We start from the raw sequence: 18,975 nt of genomic DNA, 5'->3' as shown, positions 1-18,975 counted from the left end.
TCTTTATACAGCAGGTTCTTATTAGTCATCAATTTTATACACATCAGTGTATACATCTCAATCCCAATTGCCCAATTCATCACACCCCCACCCCCACCCCACTCGCTGCTGTGTTCCCCCCTTGGTGTCCATACGTTTGTTCTCTACATCTGTGTCTCAATTTCTCACCTGCAAACAGGTTCATCTGTACCATTTTTCTAGGTTCCACATATATGCATTAATATACGATATTTGTTTTTCTCTTTCTGACTTACTTCACTCTGTATGACAGTCTCTAGATCCATCCACGTCTCAACAAATGACCCAATATAACTTAAAACTTTGGGGAGAGAGGAGAAGATGGTGGAAGAGTAAGATGCGGAGATCACCTTCCTCCACACAGATACATCAGAAACATATCTACACGTGGAACTGCTCCTATAGAGCACCCACTGAACGCTGGCAGAAGACCTCAGACCTCCCAAAAGGCAAGAAACTCCCCATGTACCGGAGTAGGGCAAAAAAAAAAAGAAAAAAACAGAGACAAAGAATAGGGACAGGACCTGCACCAGTGGGAGGGAGCCGTGAAGGAGGAAAGGTTTCCACACACGAAGAAGCCCCTTCGCAGGCGGAGACTGCAGGTGGAGGAGGGGGAAGCTTCAGAGCCGCGGAGGAGAGCACAGACACAGGGGTGTGGAGGGCAAAGTGGAGAGATTACCGCACAGAGGGCCGGTGCCGACCAGCACTCACCAGCCCAAGAGGCTTGTCTGCTCACCTGCCGGGACGGGCGAGGGCTGGGAGCTGAGACTCGGGCTTCGGTCAGATCGCAGGGAGAGGACTGGGGTTGGTGGCGTGAACACAGCCTGAAGGGGGCTAGTGCACCACAGCTAGCCGGGAGGGAGTCTGGGAAAATGTCTGGACCTGCCGAAGAGGCAAGAGACTTTTTCTTGCCTCTTTGTTTCCTGATGCGTGAGGAAAGAGGATTAAGAGCGCTGCCTAAAGGAGCTCCAGAGATGGGTGCGAGCCGCGGCTAAGAGGACGGACCCCAGAGACGGGCATGAGATGCTAAGGCTGCTGCTGCAGCCACCAAAAAGCCTGTGTGTGAGCACAGGTCACTATGCACACCCCCACTCCCGGGAGCCTGTGCAGCCCGCCACTGCCAGGCTCCCGAGATCCAGGGACAACTTCCCCGGGAGAATGCATGGCGCGTCTCAGGCTGGTGCAACGTCACGCTGGTCTCTGCCGCCCCAAGCTCACCCCGCACTCCGTACCCCTCCCTCCCCCTGGCCTGAGTGAGCCAGAGCCACTGAATCAGCTGCTCCTTCAACCTTGTCCTGTCTGAGCAAAGAACAGACGCCTTCAGGTGACCTACAGGCAGAGGCGGGTCCAAATCCAAAGCTGAACACCTGAAGCTGTGTGAACAAAGAAGAAAAAGGGAAATCTCTCCCAGCAGCCTCAGAAGCAGTGGATGAAAACTCCACAATCAGCTTGATGTACCCTGCATCTGTGGAATACCTGAATAGACAACGAATCATCCCAAATTGAAGAGCCAGGCAACAGGGCTGTGCCTCTGAGGTGGGAGAGCCAACTTCAGGACACTGATCCACAAGAGACCTCCCAGCTCCACGTAATACCAAATGGCGAAAATCTCTCAGAGATCTCCATCTCAACACCAAGACCCAGCTTCACTCAACGACCAGCAAGCTACAGTGCTGGACAACCTATGCCAAACAACTAGCAAGCAGGAACACAGCCACATCCATTAGCAGAGAGGCTGCCTAAAATCATAATAAGGCCACAGACACCCTAAAACACACCACCAGACGTGGACCTGCCCACCAGAAGGACAGGATCCAGCCTCATCCACCAGAACACAGGCACTAGTCCCCTCCATCAGGAAACCTACAAAACCCACTGAACCAATCTTAGCCACTGGGGACAGACACCAAAAACAACGGGAACTACAAACCTGCAGCCTGTGAAAAGGAGACCCCAAACACAGTAAGATAAGCAAAATGAGAAGACAGAAAAACACACAGCAGTTGAAGGAGCAAGGTAAAAACACACCACACCTAACAAATGAAGAGGAAATAGGTAGTCTACCTGAAAAAGAATTCTGAATAATGATAGTAAAGATGATCCAAAATCTTGGAAATAGAATAGATAAAATGCAAGAAACATTTAACAAGGACGTAGAAGAACTAAAGAGTAAACAAGCAATGATGAAAAACACAATAAATGAAATTAAAAATACTCTAGAAGGAATCAATAGCAGAAGAACTGAGGCAGAAGAAGAAGGCTGTTTATCCCCTGTAAGATAAAATAGTGGAAGTAACTACTGCAGAGCAAAATAAGGAAAAAAGAATGAAAAGAACTGAGGACAGTCTCAGAGACTTCTGGGACAACATTAAACACAAAAATATTCAAATTATAGGGGTCCCAGAAGAAGAAGAGAAAAAGAAAGGGACTGAGAAAATATTTGAAGAGATTATAGTTGAAAACTTCCCTAATATGGGAAAGGAAATAGTTAATCAAGTCCTGGAAGCACAGAGAGTCCCATATAGGATAAATCCAAGGAAAAACACGCCAAGACACATAATAATCAAACTATTAAAAATTAAATATAAAGAAAACATATTAAAAGCAGCAAGAGAAAACCAACAAATAACACACAAGGGAATCCCCATAAGGTTAACAGCTTATCTTTCAGCAGAAACTCTGCAAGCCAGAAGGGAGTGGCAGGACATATTTAAAGTAATGAAGGAGAAAAACCTACAACCAAGGTTACTCTACCCAGCAAGGAGCTCATTCAGATTTGATGGAGAAATTAAAACCTTTACAGACAAGCAAACGCTGAAAGAGTTCAGCACCACCAAACCAGCTTTACAACAAATGCTAAAGGAACTTCTCTAGGCAAGAAACACAAAAGAAGGAAAACACCTACAATAACCAACGCAAAACATTTAAAAAACTGGGAATAGGAACATACATATCGATAATTACCTTAAATGTAAATGGATTAAATGCTCCCACCGAAAGACACAGACTGGCTGAATGGATACAAAAACAAGACCCGTATATATGCTGTCTACAAGAGACCCACTTCAGAACTAGGGACAAATACAGACTGAAAGTGAGGGGATGGAAAAAGATATTCGATGCAAATGGAAATCAAAAGAAAGCTGGAGTAGCAATTCTCATATTAGACAAAATAGACTTTAAAATAAAGACTATTCCAAGAGACAAAGAAGGACACTACATAATAATCAAGGGATCGATCCAAAAAGAAGATATAACAATTGTAAATATTTATGCACCCAACATAGGAGCACCTCAATACATAAGGCAAATGCTAACAGCCATAAAAGGGGAAATTGACAGTAACACAATCATAGTAGGGGATTTTAACACCCCACATTCACCAATGGACAGATCATCCAAAATGAAAATAAATAAGGAAACACAAGCTTTAAATGATACATTAAACAAGATGGACTTAATTGATATTTATAGGACATTCCACCCAAAAATAACAGAATACACATTTTTCTCAAGTGCTCATGGAATATTCTCCAGGATAGAACATATCTTGGGTCACAAATCAAGCCTTGGTAAATTTAAGAAAATTGAAATCATATCAAGTATCTTTTCCGACCACAACGCTATGAGACTAGATATCAATTACAGGAAAAGATCTGTAAAAAATACAAACATATGGAGGGTAAACAATACACTACTTTATAACGAAGTGATCACTGAATAAATCAAAGGGGAAATCAAAAAATACCTAGAAACAAATGACAATGGAGACACGATGACCCAAAACTTATGGGATGCAGCAAAAGCAGTTCTAAGAGGGAAGTTTATAGCAATACAATCCTACCTCAAGAAACAGGAAACATCTCAAATAAACAACCTAACATTGCAGCTAAAGCAATTAGACAAAGAAGAACAAAAAACCCCAAAGGTAGCAGAAGGAAAGATATCAAAGAGATCAGATCAGAAACAAATGAAAAAGAAATGAAGGAAACGATAGCAAAGATCAATAAAACTAAAAGCTGGTTCTTTGAGAAGATGAACAAAATTGATAAACCATTAGCCAGACTCATCAAGTAAAAAAGGGAGAAGACTCAAATCAATAGAATTAGAAATGAAAAAGGAGAAGTAACCACTGACACTGCAGAAATACAAAGGATCATGAGAGATTACTACAAGCAACTCTATGCTAATAAAATGGACAACCTGGAAGAAATGGACAAATTCTTAGATACGCACAACCTACTGAGACTGAACCAGGAAGAAATAGAAAATATGAAAAGACCAGTCACAAGCACTGAAATTGAAACTGTGATTAAAAATCTTCCAACAAACCAAAGCCCAGGACCAGATGGCTTCACAGGCGAATTCTATCAAACATTTAGAGAAGACCTAACACCTATCCTTCTCAAACTCTTCCAAAATATTGCAGAGGGAGGAACACTCCCAAACTCATTCTATGAGGCCACCATCACCCTGATACCAAAACCAGACAAAGATGTCACAAAGAAAGAAAACTACAGGCCAATATCACTGATGAACATAGATGCAAAAATCCTCAACAAAATACTAGCAAACAGAATCCAACAGCACATTAAAAGGATCATACACCATGATCACGTGGGGTTTATTCCAGGAATGCATCCAAATGTCAACATGTATTATTTAAAAATATCAAGAACTCTATTTGCCAGTATTACCACCAACTTAATCAGAAAGGTCTTAAATAATAGAAAGCTAGCAAACTTCCAATGTTGGATACAAGTTTCCTAAAGTTCTTCTCTTTCAGGTTCAAATTTTATCATTGCCAACAAACACCTTAAGTTGTTTTCCTAGAAGTGGTAGTCTCACTTTGTTATTTTTTGAGAAAATGAGTATCAAATACTTAAGTCTGACTACCCATATTTAGCTTATCAGTTGTTCTCTCAAATAAAAGTGGAAAAATTAGCTAAGTCAGTGGTAACTGAAAAAAAAATAATTTAAGGTGCTTTCCCTGATACATACATCCTATTGTAGCATTTAACAGAAGTGTTTTATGCATTCACTTTTTCTCTCACAGAATATTAAAAACACATTTACTCAAGGGGTGAGGTTTAATAACATTAAATTTTGTTACTGCTCTTTTGAAGATATTGTTAATTAAAACTTTTCTCCTGGAAAGACATGGCAGTGAAGAATACAATAAGGAGGGGCAAAGATGGCAGAATAGGAAGACCTGAGCTTACCTCCTCTCACATGCATACCAAAATTACAACTCTTTACAGAGAAATTATTGATGAGAAAGACTGAAAAATCAGCATAAAACATATTGTACAACTAAAGATATAAAGAAACAACCACAATGATATTGATAGGAGGGCCAGAGACACATCATACTCAAGATGCTCCCCTGTATGCAACCTGCAAACAGGAGGATAATTACAATTGCAAAGGTTCCACCCAAGGACCAAAGGGTCTGACCCCAACACCAGTCTCCCCAGTCTGGTGTCCTGCACCAGGAAGATGAGCCTCCAAAACACTTTGCCTTTGAAGGTCACAGGAGAGAGAGAAGGCTGTGGGAAATAGACACTTCACTCTTAAAGGGCGCACACAAAATCACAAATGCTCCAGGACCCAGGGAAGAAAGAAGCCTGGATCCTGGGGCAGACCCAGCTGCTGATCTTGGAGAGCTTCCTGAAGAGGCAGGAGGCAACTGGGGCTCACCCTGGGGACATAGACACTGATGGCAGCCATTTTGGGGAGCTCATTCTATGACCAGGACACTGGTGTTGGCAAGCACCATTTTGGAAACCTCCTCCTAACTTATTAGTGCCAGCACCCATCTCCACACACCATCCTGTTGGCACCAGTACTGGGACATCTCAGGCCAAGCAACTAATTAGGTGGAGACAGAGCCTCATCCACCAGCAGGCCAACTGCCTTAAGACCCCCTGAGCCCACAGCCACCCAAGACCCAGTCCTGCACATGAGTGGGCCAGCACTAGCCTGAGACTATGCTCACCCACCAGTGGGCAGGCACTAGCCGCAGGAAAACCTGGGCCCTGGCCCCACCCACCAGTAGGCCAACACACCAACTCTGGAACACCCAGGGCTCTGCATTCAGAGACCTTGGGATCCAGCCCCACCCATCGCTGGACTGGCATTAGCCCCAGGAACTGGCCTCACCCACCAGTGGGCAGACACCAGTCATTGGATCCACTGGGCCCCAATCCCACCCACCAGCAGGGAGACACCAGCCCTATGACCACCACAGCCTTGCAGCCTGCCATATCAAGATCCAGACCACCTACTAGCAGGCCAACACCAGCTCTTGTACAAATTGAGGCCCTTGGCCAGCCTAAATGTAAGACTGGATACTAGAAAACTCCTAAAGGAAAACAGGCAGAACATTCTTTGACATAAATTACGGTAATATTTTTTTTGGATCCATCTCCTAAAGCAAAGGGAAAAAAAGCAAACATAAACAAGTGGGACCTAGTTAAACTTAAAAGCTTTTGTGTAGTAAAGGAAACCATCGACAAAATGAAAAGACAACACTAAAAGTCAACCTACTGAATGGTAGAACATATTTGCAAATAATACAACAGATAAGGGTTAATATCTGGTTAATAACATATATAAACAGCTCATACAACTCAACATCAAAAAAATAAACAACCCAATTAAAAAATGAGCGGAAGAACTGAATGCACACTTTTACAAAGAGGAATTGCAGATGACCAACAAGCACATGAAAAGATGCTCAACATCACTAATCATCAGGGAAATGCAAATCAAAACCACAAGGAGATATCACCTCACACCTGTCAGAATGACTATCATTAAAAAGAACACAAATAACAAATGTTGGTGAGGATATGGGGAAGAGGGTATCCTCCTACACGGTTGGTGGGAATGTAAATTGGTGCAGCCAACTGTGGAAAATAGCATGGAGATCTTTCAAAAAACTAAAAATAGAAGTACCATATGACCCAGCAATTCCACTCCTGGGTATACATCCGAAAAAACCAAGAACACTAATTTGAAAAGATACTTGCCCCAATGTTCATAGCAGAAATATTTATAAGTGCCGAAGTATGGAAGCAACCTAAGTGTCCATCAACAGATAATAGATAAAGATGTGGTATATATATACACAATGGAATACTACTCGGCCATAAGAAATTTTGCCATTTGCAGCAACATGGATAAACTTGGAGGACATTATGCTAGGTGAAATAAGTCAGATAGAGAAATACAAATCTAAAAAATACAGCAAACTAGTGACTAAAACAAAAAAGAAGCAGACTCACAGATAGAGAGAACAAACTAGTGGTTAACAGTGGGGAGAGGGAATGGGCAGGGGCAATATAGGGTTAGGGGATAAAAATAAGGGGTTTTCATGGGACTATATGAAATAATGTGTGTTAAACTTTTGAAAATTATAGAGCACCATAGAACTGGAAGAATCATTCAATAAATAAAAGTTAAAAAACATTTATTTTATGCTAAAATTTATACTCTTTCTACTTGACAATAATGCCTCACATTGTACATTATTCAAAGACTTTGTTGTCTGTTTCTGCTACTAGATACTAAATTTCCTGGAGGTAGCAACTCTATATTATTTGGTACTATAAATAAAATATCAAGTACATTATCGAAGCTATACCAGGCTTCAAATATCTATATGTTTAATCAATAAATGAGTGCATTAATACATAAATCCATCAAAAAGTAGTAAGAAAGTAATGTACTCTAGCACAAATTCAATTTTCAATGTAGGTTACTAGAAAACCAAAAGAATTTTATTTACTTTAAGATATCCAGAAAAATTAAACTCGTGATAATTATCTCCCCATTAATCCTCAAAAATACATTAATTTTCCTTCATTAAAATAATTACTGACATTAAAACAATTACTGATAGGTAGGATATTTATAAGATTTGTAATAATATATAGTGTTTATATTTTATAAAATGTTAATTTATAAACTTATATGTTTCCATCCAATAAAATTTTAAAGCTAAGTCCTAAACATTTTATTTTTGTTCAGAAATTTATATTTGTGAGCTATAGTAAGAATGGGGTTTATAACAAAGATAATGGCTATTTTGACCTGTAGTTTTTCATAGAGTAAGGAAAAAAAAGAATGGTACTAATTTTTTTTTTTAGTATCTAGCAAATATCAACTCCCCAACTTTTATTAACACTCTATTTGGGGACTAACTTGAGAGATTAACAAATTTTCTCTAGGCCTTACAAGTTAGAGAGAGAAGGTGACTAGATTTAGATTCAAGTCGACTTGGCCTAAAGATCTACAAGATAATGTGTCCAAAGGATGAGAAAAAGAAGAATGGAATTAAAAGAAGGAAAAATGTAAAGGAGGGAAATATAATAAAGAGATAGAAAGTTCAAAGGTCAAAATATTGTTTTCTACATTTAAACTGTCTGCTCTTTTAAAAAATTTTGCCAGTCTAAACTACCAACTTATTTGCATTGCAGTCTCCCTAATGACAAGTTAAATAATAATACCATTCTTAACAAAATAAGAAAAAAAGAAAAAAGAAAAAAAAAGGTGAAGGGTGACAAATGGAAAGGCAAATCTATTTTAATGGTTAATATCTCACTACAAACATAATTAAAGATAAAAGTTCTTTACATTCAGATGGCCCCCTGTATGTTACAGCTATAGTTCTTGTTTCACAATTTACAATATGAAGTTAGATAGGAGTCCTATCCGTGGAGATGCTTCATTAGTGATGATGCAATATGTTATGACACATACAAAATATAGCCCAGGGACTTGGTAGTACAGAAATACAGCAAAAATAGTCAAATCAGAATTATTTTATCCACTTTTCTTTATTAGTATTACTAATTTACTTCAACCACCATAAATAGCATTATTTCCTCATCAGTATATTAATAAATACTGACATAATACCTGACTAGGGTAGAAAGTAAGAAGTATTTTGTCAGCATTCTGGAATTGGTAAAATACTGACAGATACGTAAAGTGAAATTACTAAAATTATGTTTAAATTCATCAAAATTCATTTTTCCAGTGAATATACTTAAATAAGGTCTGACCTGAGATTATCTGTTTTCAGAATAACAATGTTAACTGATTGTAGCCAAGTCCCCTCTCCAAAGAAATCATCAGGTCCTTTATAAAAAAATTTAATTGCTGTGAAATAATACTTAAAATGCAGTTGAAAAGAAATTTTATCCTCAAGCACTTTGGGTAAACTCTTAAGCTGTGGATTAATTAGTCTTATAATACTCTTAAAGGATGAACATTGTGGAGGTTTATATTGTCTGAGCTTAAGTAGTATGAGAAAAACACTTGGACTATTATTTAATTTCAATTTAATGAGATAGCAGTTGGGTTCAGATTTTTATAACATATTCCACTCCACTTTTCTTTGCAACTGAAGGCTTTAATAATGCTGATTTTCTTGTGTTATTTAAAAATATATTTTATTTCCAGTACTATATAAGACAAAAATGAGCTAATTAACTTTAATGGAGCCCATTATTAGGAAACAGAAAAGTCAAGTATCTAGATGAACTTGTTGAAAGTTGTATGCTCATTTTGTAATTAAAATAACTAGTCAAAATGCCATAGTTCCACTAAGCTGGAAATATATGCACTACATTAGAGAGAGAAAGACAGCATTTTCATGCACAGTCAGTTCAAGCATGTGTGAATAAATTGATTGATTAATGTAATCAAAACCAATGCAGTTAAAAAAAATGATTCTAATCAGTCTTAACAGGACAAAAACTACAAAATATATTGACACAATTTTAAACAAAATGCAATACTTGTAGAGAGTTGATACACATAGATTTGGATGTATTTTGTGTGCAAAAAGAACAATGATCAGTGATGTTGTAAACAAAAAAGAGATACAAACATAATAGTTGAATCACCGACAGTAGCAGAAAAATAATGATCAATATAACCATGTTTTTTGGGTATCTGCAAGGGCCCCAAATAGTTGGTTTCAGTATTAAACAGCTGTGATTGGGTTTTATTATATGCTATGCACAAAATGATCTCACATCATCGTTTATCTAAAGCTCATGCTGTCATCCTTTTTCCAAAGTTTCCTGTATCTAATAACCATGTTTGCATTTTTCAGTTATACCATTTCACTTATAATAACAGTTTTCTCCTACGCTCAACAATGAGAATTTTATTTGGTCTTTGGTTATGTGCTTTATTGTCTTAACATAAAGAAGCATAAAATGGAATTTAATGTCTATAGTAGTTGTATATTTCTTTTTTAAAAGTTATATTTCATGATTTAGTCTGTAGAATTTTTTCTATAGAATCATATTATTTTTCTTTTAATTTCCTTTACTCCAGGGAAGATATTTTACCTAAACAGATGAAGTACTATTTAAACCCTTCTCCAAATATACTATTTAACTGTAAAATTAATATCTCTTTTAAAGTTATATGCAGTATGTTCTATATTCTATAATAAAAATAATCAAATTTTATGCACTGACAAACTTCATGTTCCCTGAGGTTTAATACATTTATTTTGTATAAATTTGAAACATTTTAATATAGTTAGAGGTTAATATAGTTTTTAAAGGAATAGGCTCATTTCCATTGCTTTTAAAACTTAAAGTTAAGGTAAATGGGAATTTTATTCTTATTAATTAAATTGTAGGAACTTATCAGTCAGCTTGAGCTGTCATAACAAAATTCCATAGACTGGGTAGTTTAAACAACAAAGATTAATTTCCTCACAGTTCTGGAGGCTGGAAGTCTGAGACCCAGCATGATCAAGTTCTCTTGGAAGCTCTCTTCCTGGCTTATAGACAGTGCCTTCTCACTGTGTCCTCTCATGGAAGAGACAGAGCTCTTATAAACTGACTAATACCATCCTGAGGACCCCACCCACATCACCTCATCTGAACCTGAATATTTCCTAAAGGCCCCACCTCCAAACACCATCACATTGTGAGTTAGAGCTTCAACATATGAAATTTGATGGGCGGGGGGGAACGTAATTCAGTCCATAGCATTAAGTTTTATATTCAGAACTCTCAAATCTGAAACAGGTATAAGAAATATATGTAAAAGACCAAAAGGTTAAAAATTTGCCTTCAAATGACTATCATGTAATCCATAAGCACTATACAAAGAAAGTAGCTGGGGAAAAAGAGTTGTTTACATCAAAATCTAGAGAAATTCCAAAAAATTTAAATCATTATAATGCCTACATTTACATACCATTTTATTGATATCAAAGTGCTTTCAAAGATATTGTAATTTTTACATATCTAAAGTGACAAACCTGCTTTAGACTTCTTCATTTTTTTAATTGATATTCACATTAAAAAAGTCTGTTTCTTAGGATTATAATGTTGTTTGTGGTTACCTAAATTCCAAAGAAATAAGTAGACAAGTCCCCTGCTCTGAATCTTTGCTGTTTCAAAGCTGACATTAATATAAACTGTCATATTAAAGGACATTTTGAGTTGAGATGAAAACAGCCAAGTCATCGTCTTACTAAATATCTCCCAACATAATCCTCTCTCTTGCGCAGGTGACAAACTGAACTGAAGTTCCAGTTCTGAGCAGAGGCCTATTCTTCATGACATATAGGTCAAAATGATAATTTTTACCTAAAAATTCACACTTTACACAAAATATTAGTCTCTGTTTCTTTCATGGTTATTTTATTTGATGTATTTCTGTGGAGGCTTAATATCCCTTGAAGGAGTACATGTCCATTTCCATTTCTTTAAATCTGAATAATTTAAATATTTATAGGCAGAATGAAAATTGACAAATACAAATAATCAGCCTTAAACAATATTAAATTTCAATAAGTCACACATGTGGATTTTCTTCAGCTGCTCTTCACAGATTCTGTACTTATCATTGTCAGCAAACACTTTATTAGTATAAATTATTTTACATCAGTGACTCTCTTTACCATAGGATTGTAAATTTCTCTATGACTTGAAACTTAAATGCTCTCTCTGAAAAGAAAGGTCATTTTGGATACTTTTTACCATATTGTGATTCTGATGGAACTAGGAAATAATGCAATCCAATTAAAGAGACAAAATGATTGGAGCACGTATTTTAAAGGCTCTTGTGTGGAAGTATTAATGTAAAGAGAAGAATCATCATATTTCTTCCATTTATTTTCTAAGAAGGATTAAAGACATAAAGTAGCTGGCTCATTTGAAAGTCATTCTGATTCTTAGAAAATGCATGAATCACACAATTTAATTTACAAAGTCTGAAATGCTGTCATGCTAATACTTTATAGTGGATAACCCTATTTCTAGATAAATAAAACTACTTAGAGTACATTTTGACTTAATAATAGTTGAGAAGGAGTAAAAAATCTAGAAATGTTAAGTTTACTAATTTATGTTTCTAATCAAATTGTCTTTAATCTTTGTTGTTTTTACAAGGTCATTGTATTAATAAATGGGGCAAGAATAGGAGGTAATAATTATTAAGTTAACTGCAAAAATGAATGAAATCGTGTGTCAAAAGCAACAGATTTACGCTTCTTGCACCCCTAGTGCATTCATGAAAACAATGGTTTAAAGATTATCAAAGTGGTCTTTTATTTTAGAAGATAGTATTAAAAGTGAGAGATTATTTCATTATATTTCATTATATTTTTGTATAAATAATAAAACTCGAATTTTGGCAAAATTCGAGTTTCTTGATTAAAATAATTATGTAGCTATTGAAGTGACTTAAATTGTCTTACTTCCCTTTTGTTTTGCCTGCCTCTGTCCTCCAAGCTCATTCGTTTTTATCAAGAACACTCTCTTAGAGCCCCTTCCAGACTTGAAAGTCATGTAGGAAAGTGCATTTATTAAAGAAAGTAAGCAAGGCTATGGGATTTTCTTGGCAATTCCTGATCTGAGATACCCTGAGTGTAACACAGGTTTGGATGACAATTCGAGGAGTCAAAGCACTGCCAAACCTAATGTAAATGTTCTTATGTGGTTTTCAATTTATATTTAACAGATGTTAAATTATTTTACGTGAAAACAAGTAGGACAGTGTCAAGATAACTGCAAAGGAATCAGAACAGAATTTGCCATATTTTGACTATCAGAATTCTGACTGTGGGATGTGCCCGCCGTGTGACGCTGACCAGTTCATCTTGCCTCTCAAGCTGTTTCCTAGCCTGTTACATTGGGATGAAAACACCTAACTCATTAGATTGCTATGAGGATTGAACGGTACTATCATGAGGTTGCAAGGAAGAAGACACACACAAACACATGGATGGAAATAAGCAAAAACAAACAAAACCCCTTGCTGTACTTGAAAGCTAAATATTCTCATTTGAAAAATTTTAAAATATTGCTCTTCTGAATGCCAAATTTTAAGATGGCATCCCCCTATTATGTGCCTGATACTAAGAAAGGCTTTTGCATGCGTTGTGTCATTGAATTTTCAAATATGCAGAAACTGAGACTTTAGATATGCTAAGACACCTGGGACAAAACTGAGAAGAGACAGAGTCAAGGTTCCTACAGCAATGCCCAACAAAAACAAGTGCCCTCTATCACTGTGGTGTATGGACTTTAATTAGGCAGTATGCAGTCTTGTCTTCAGCTATTAGCAGTCACAAAAATTGCATCTCAGTATTCTTTCACTGAAGTACTACAGTACCATAGAGAGTATACATGCACTCCTGAGCATTAAATCTTACTACCTCAAATGTATATCAAATATTCAATTTTTATCCCCTTTAGTAACTGGTAAGCTGTGAAATAAAACAGTTTGGAAGTGTCTACATGGTAAAAAAAAGTGGAAAAGAAAATCAGTCAGAAAAATGTATTATTTTAACACTACCGAATTCCTGGTCTGAATCATAGAATAGATGGAATGCAAGGAAGGCAAATTATTTTATCTTCTACAGAGTGTCCACATTTTGTGACATTCATTACTAATATGTACTTGAGTTAATAGTATAAAACTGTCAAGATTAAAACATGAATTATTGATCCCCTATGTATCCGTTCTAACAGTCATCAATTAAGGTATTGGTTTACAAATGCATTTTCCCTATGAATTATTGAAATTTTACAGGAAATTTTACATGCCAACTTTTGATCCTATGAGGGCTGAATAGAATTTATATTATCAACTCTGGATATCTAAAATACCTTAAAATTATTTGTTTAAGAGAAAAAGTAATGGCAGGCAAAGTCTAGATTTCACAGAAAGGAAAGGGAGGGGAGATGAAAATTGTCATGGCCCAACTCAGGTACCAGGAGAGTCAAAGGTCCTGAAACTCAGAATAAAGCAGGAGTGGTGTCAGGCAGCTTAATTTTTTATCACAATTTTTGGTGTGTTTTACAGAAAATCCTGTTTGGCTCATGAAATGGCCGGATCCTACTGGCTTACAACTTCACAGATTTCTTGGACTCATCAGTGTTGCATGGAGGAAGCAAAGCATCCTTAGATTATGAGTTCCAGAATATCTGGCACTGTAAAATCACAAGCTCTGTTCATCTGGCATATGGCTGGCTGGATTGAGGCTTCATCCTCAGGGACATTCCCTTTTCTCTAGAATTCCTAAATGAGATCCATGAGTTCAACTTATATTTTTCATTCCATTCTGGTCTTGCTCCTTTCCACTACTGAATCCATATAATTTTATTTCATATCATAGTTATTACATCCAGTCTTCTCTTATTTAGAGAGAGGGAAATGAGCTATTACATTTCTCCTTTGTGAGCTGCAGGCAACATTTTGCTTGAACAAAGTTGCCTCCCATTTCTTCAGGTGGTAGACATACTTTTCCTTCAAATGCCAGAAAAAATACAGCCTTATTATCCCTTTTGTATTGTATGTAGTCCTCCACCATTATTTCTTCTGCAGATATTAATTATAGTATCATTAAATTTAAATATTATTTCCTTCTTTCATTTTTTTAATATTTTGCTTTACCAGCTCTTTTCTCTTTTTTTAACATCTTTATTGGAGTATAATTGCTTTACAAAGTTGTGTTAGTTTCTGCTGTATAACAAAGTGAATCAGCTATATGTATACATATATTCACATAACTCCTCCCTCTTGTGTCTCCCTCCCAACCTCCCTATCCCACCCCTCTAAGTGGTCACAAAACACCAAGCTGATCTCCCTGCATAATGTGGCTGCTTCCCACTAGCTATCGGTTTTACATTTGTGTCTTTATTCCTGTCCTGCCCCTAGGTCGTGTATATATGTCCATGCTTACACGTCCCCCTCCCTGTGTCCTCAAGTCCATTCTCTAAGTCTGCATCTTTATTCCTGTCCTGCCCCTAGGTTCTTCAGAACCTTTATTTTTTGATTCCATATATATGTGTTAGCATATGGTATTTGTTTTCCTCTTTCTGACTTACTTCACTCTGTATGACAGTCTCTATGTCCATCTACCTCACTGCAAATAACTCAATTTTGTTTCCTTTTATGGCTGAGTAATATTCCCTTGTGCCACATCTTCTTTAACCATTCATCTGTTTATGGACCCTTAGGTTGATTCCATGTCCTGGCTATTGTAAATAGGACTGCAATGAACATTGTGGTACTTGACTCTTTTTGAATTATGGTTGTCTCAAGGTATATGCCCAGTAGTGGGATTGCTGGGTCATATGGTAGTTCTATTTTTACATTTTTAAGGAACCTTCATACTGTTCCCCATAGTGGCTGTATCAAATTACATTCCCACAAACAGTGCAAGAGGGTTCCCTTTTCTCCACACCCTCTCCAGCATTTATTGTTTGTAGATTTTTTGATGATGGCCATTCTGACTGGTGTGAGGTGATACCTCGGTGTAGTTTTGATTTGCATTTCTCTAATGATTGGTGATGTTGATCATACTTTCATGTGTTTGTTGGCAATCTGTATATCTTCTTTGGAGAAATGTCTATTTAGGTTTTCTGCCCATTTTTGGATTGGGTTGTTTGTTTTTTTGATATTGAGCTGCATGAGTTGCTTATATATTTTGAAGATTAATCCTTTGTCAGTTGCTTCATTTGCAAATATTTTCTCCCATTCTGAAGGTTGTCTTTTCATCTCACTTATAGTTTCCTTTGCTGTGCAAAAGCTTTTAAGTTTCATTAGATTTCATTTGCTTATATTTGTTTTTATTTCCATTTCTCTAGGAGGTGGGTCAAAAGCTTTTAAGTTTCATTAGGTTTCATTTGCTTATATTTGTTTTTATTTCCATTTCTCTAGGAGGTGGGTCAAAAAGGATCTTGATGTGATTTATGTCATAGAGTGTTCTGCTTATGTTTTCCTCTATGAGTTTTATAGTGGCTGACCTTACATTTAGGTCTTTAATCCATTTTGAGTTTATTTTTATGTATGCTGTTAAGGAGTGTTCTAATTTCATTCTTTTACATGCAGCTGTCCAGTTTTCCCAGCACCACTTATTGAAGAGGCTGTCTTTTCTCTGTTGTATATTCTTGCCTCCTTTTAAGTGTGTGGGTTTATCTCTGGGCTTTCTACCCAGTTCCATTGATCTATATTCCTATTTTTGTGCCAGTACCATATTGTCTTGATGACTGTAGCTTTGTGGTAGAGTGTGAAGTCAAGTAACCTGATTCCTCCAGCTCCGTTTTTCTTTCTCAAGGTTGCTTTGGCTATTCGGGGTCTTTTGTGTTTCCATACAAACTGTGAAATTTTTTGTTCTAGTTCTTTGAAAAATGCCATTTGTAGTTTGATAGGGATTGCATTGAATCTGTAGATTGCTTTGGGTAGCATAGTCATTTTCACAATGTTGATTCTTCCAATCCAAAAACATGGTATATCTCTCCATCTGTTTGTACTGTCTTTAATTTCTTTCATCAGTGTCTTATAGTTTTCTGCATACAGGTTTTTGTCTCCTTAAGTAGGTTTATTCCTAGGTATTTTATTCTTTTTGTTACAATGGTAAATGGGAGTGTTTCTTTAATTTCTTTTTCAGATATTTCATCATTGGTGTATAGGAATGCAAGAGATTTCTGTTCATTAATTTTGTATCCTGCTACTTTATCAAATTCATTGATTAGCTCTAGTAGTTTTCTGGTAGCATCTTTAGGATTCTCTATGTATAGTATCATGTCATCTGCAAACAGTGACAGATTTATTTTTTCCTTTCTCGTTTGGATTCCTTTTATTTCTTTTACTTCTCTGATTGCTGTGGCTTAAATTTCCAAAACTAGGTTGAAAAATAGTGGTGAGAGTGCACAACCTTTCCTTGTTCCTCATCTTAGAGGAAATGGTTTCAGTTTTTCACCGTTGAGAATGAAGTTGGCTGTGGGTTTGTCATATATGGCCTTTATTATATTGAGGTAAGTTCCCTCTATGCTTACTTTCTGGAGAGTTTTTATCATAAATGGGTGTTGAATCTTGTCAAAAGCTTTTTCTGCATCTATTGAGATGATCATATGGTTTTCCTCCTTCAATTTGTTACTATGATTTATCACATTGCATATATATATTGTGTTTATTTGCATATATTGAAGAATCTTTGCATTCCTTGGGTAAACCCCACTTGATCATTGTGTATGATCCTTTTAATGGGCTGTTGCATTCTGTTTGCTAGCAGTTTGTTGAGGATTTTTGCATCTATGTTCATCAATGATATTGACCTGTAGTTTTCTTTCTGTGACATATTTTTCTGTTTTTGGTATCAGGGTGATGGTGGCCTCGTTGAATGAGTTTGGGAAGGTTCCTCCCTCTGCTATATTTTGGAAGAGTTTGAGAAGGATAGGTGTTAACTCTTCTCTAAATGTTTGATAGAATTCCCCTGTGAAGCCATCTGGTTCTGGGCTTTTGTTTGTTGGAAGATATTTAATCACAGTCTCAATTTCAGTGCTTGTGATTGGTCTGTTTATATTTTTTTATTTCTTCCTGGTTCAGTCTCAGAAGGTTGTGGTTTTCTAAGAATTTGTCCATTTCTTCCAGGTTGTCCATTTTATTGGCATAGAGTTGCTTGTAGTAATCTCTCATGATCCTTTGTATTTCTGCAGTGTCAGTTGCTACTTCTCATTTTTCAATTCTAATTCTATTGATTTGAGTCTTTTCCCTTTTTTTCTTGTTGAGTTTGGTTAATAGTTTATGAATTTTGTTCATCTTCTCAAAGAACCAGCTTTTAGTTTTATTGATGTTTGCTATTATTTTCTTCATTTCTTTTTCACTTATTTCTGATCTGATATTTATGATTTCTTTCCTTCTGCTAACTCTGGGGTTTTTTTGTTCTTCTTTCTCTAATTGCTTTTGGTGTAAGGTTAGGTTGTTTATTTGAGATTTTTCTTGTTTTTTGAGGTAGGATTTTATTGCTATAAACTTCCCTGTTATATTTACTTTTGCTGCATCCCATAGGTTTTGGGCTGTTGGGTTTTCATTGTCATTTGTTTCTAGGTATTTTTTGATTTCCTCTTTGATTTCTTCAGTGATTTCTTGGTTATTTAGTAGTATATTATTTAGCCTCCATGTGTTTGTATTTTTTCAGATTTTTTCCTGTAATTGGTATCTAGTCTCATAGTGCTATGCTCGGAAAAGATACTTGATAGAATTTCTATTTCCTTTTTTCTATACCTGCCCATCCCTACCTCATCTTCCAAGAAGAAGATAAACTTCAGGGTTCCTTCTCTTAAGGAGAGAGGGTCATGACAGAGCATAAAATGAAAGCATCTGGTGGTCTCTGCATGGATATTTCCCAAAGTTTATACCTGTTAGGGAGATTATGCTAGTTATATTTAAGGCAAGAAACCACTAGGGCAGAAAAATTGTCCCTGAGGAAAAATCATGATGAATAAGAAGAGTAGGAATGAGAAGAGAGAATTAGATGGGATTTTTAGGGTGCAATACCATGCTTTCCTGGTTGGATTCTTGGGGACACATTAGATATGTGGAGTGTGAGAACAAAGGAGTCTTTACACTACTTTCTGGGTTAGAGACCCAAGATGACAATAATACTGTAGAAGAAGGAACAAT

Source organism: Balaenoptera borealis, assembly GCF_965194805.1.
Source record: "Balaenoptera borealis genome assembly, chromosome: 18".
NCBI lineage: Eukaryota > Metazoa > Chordata > Mammalia > Artiodactyla > Balaenopteridae > Balaenoptera > Balaenoptera borealis.
This window is presented reverse-complemented; position numbering follows the sequence as displayed.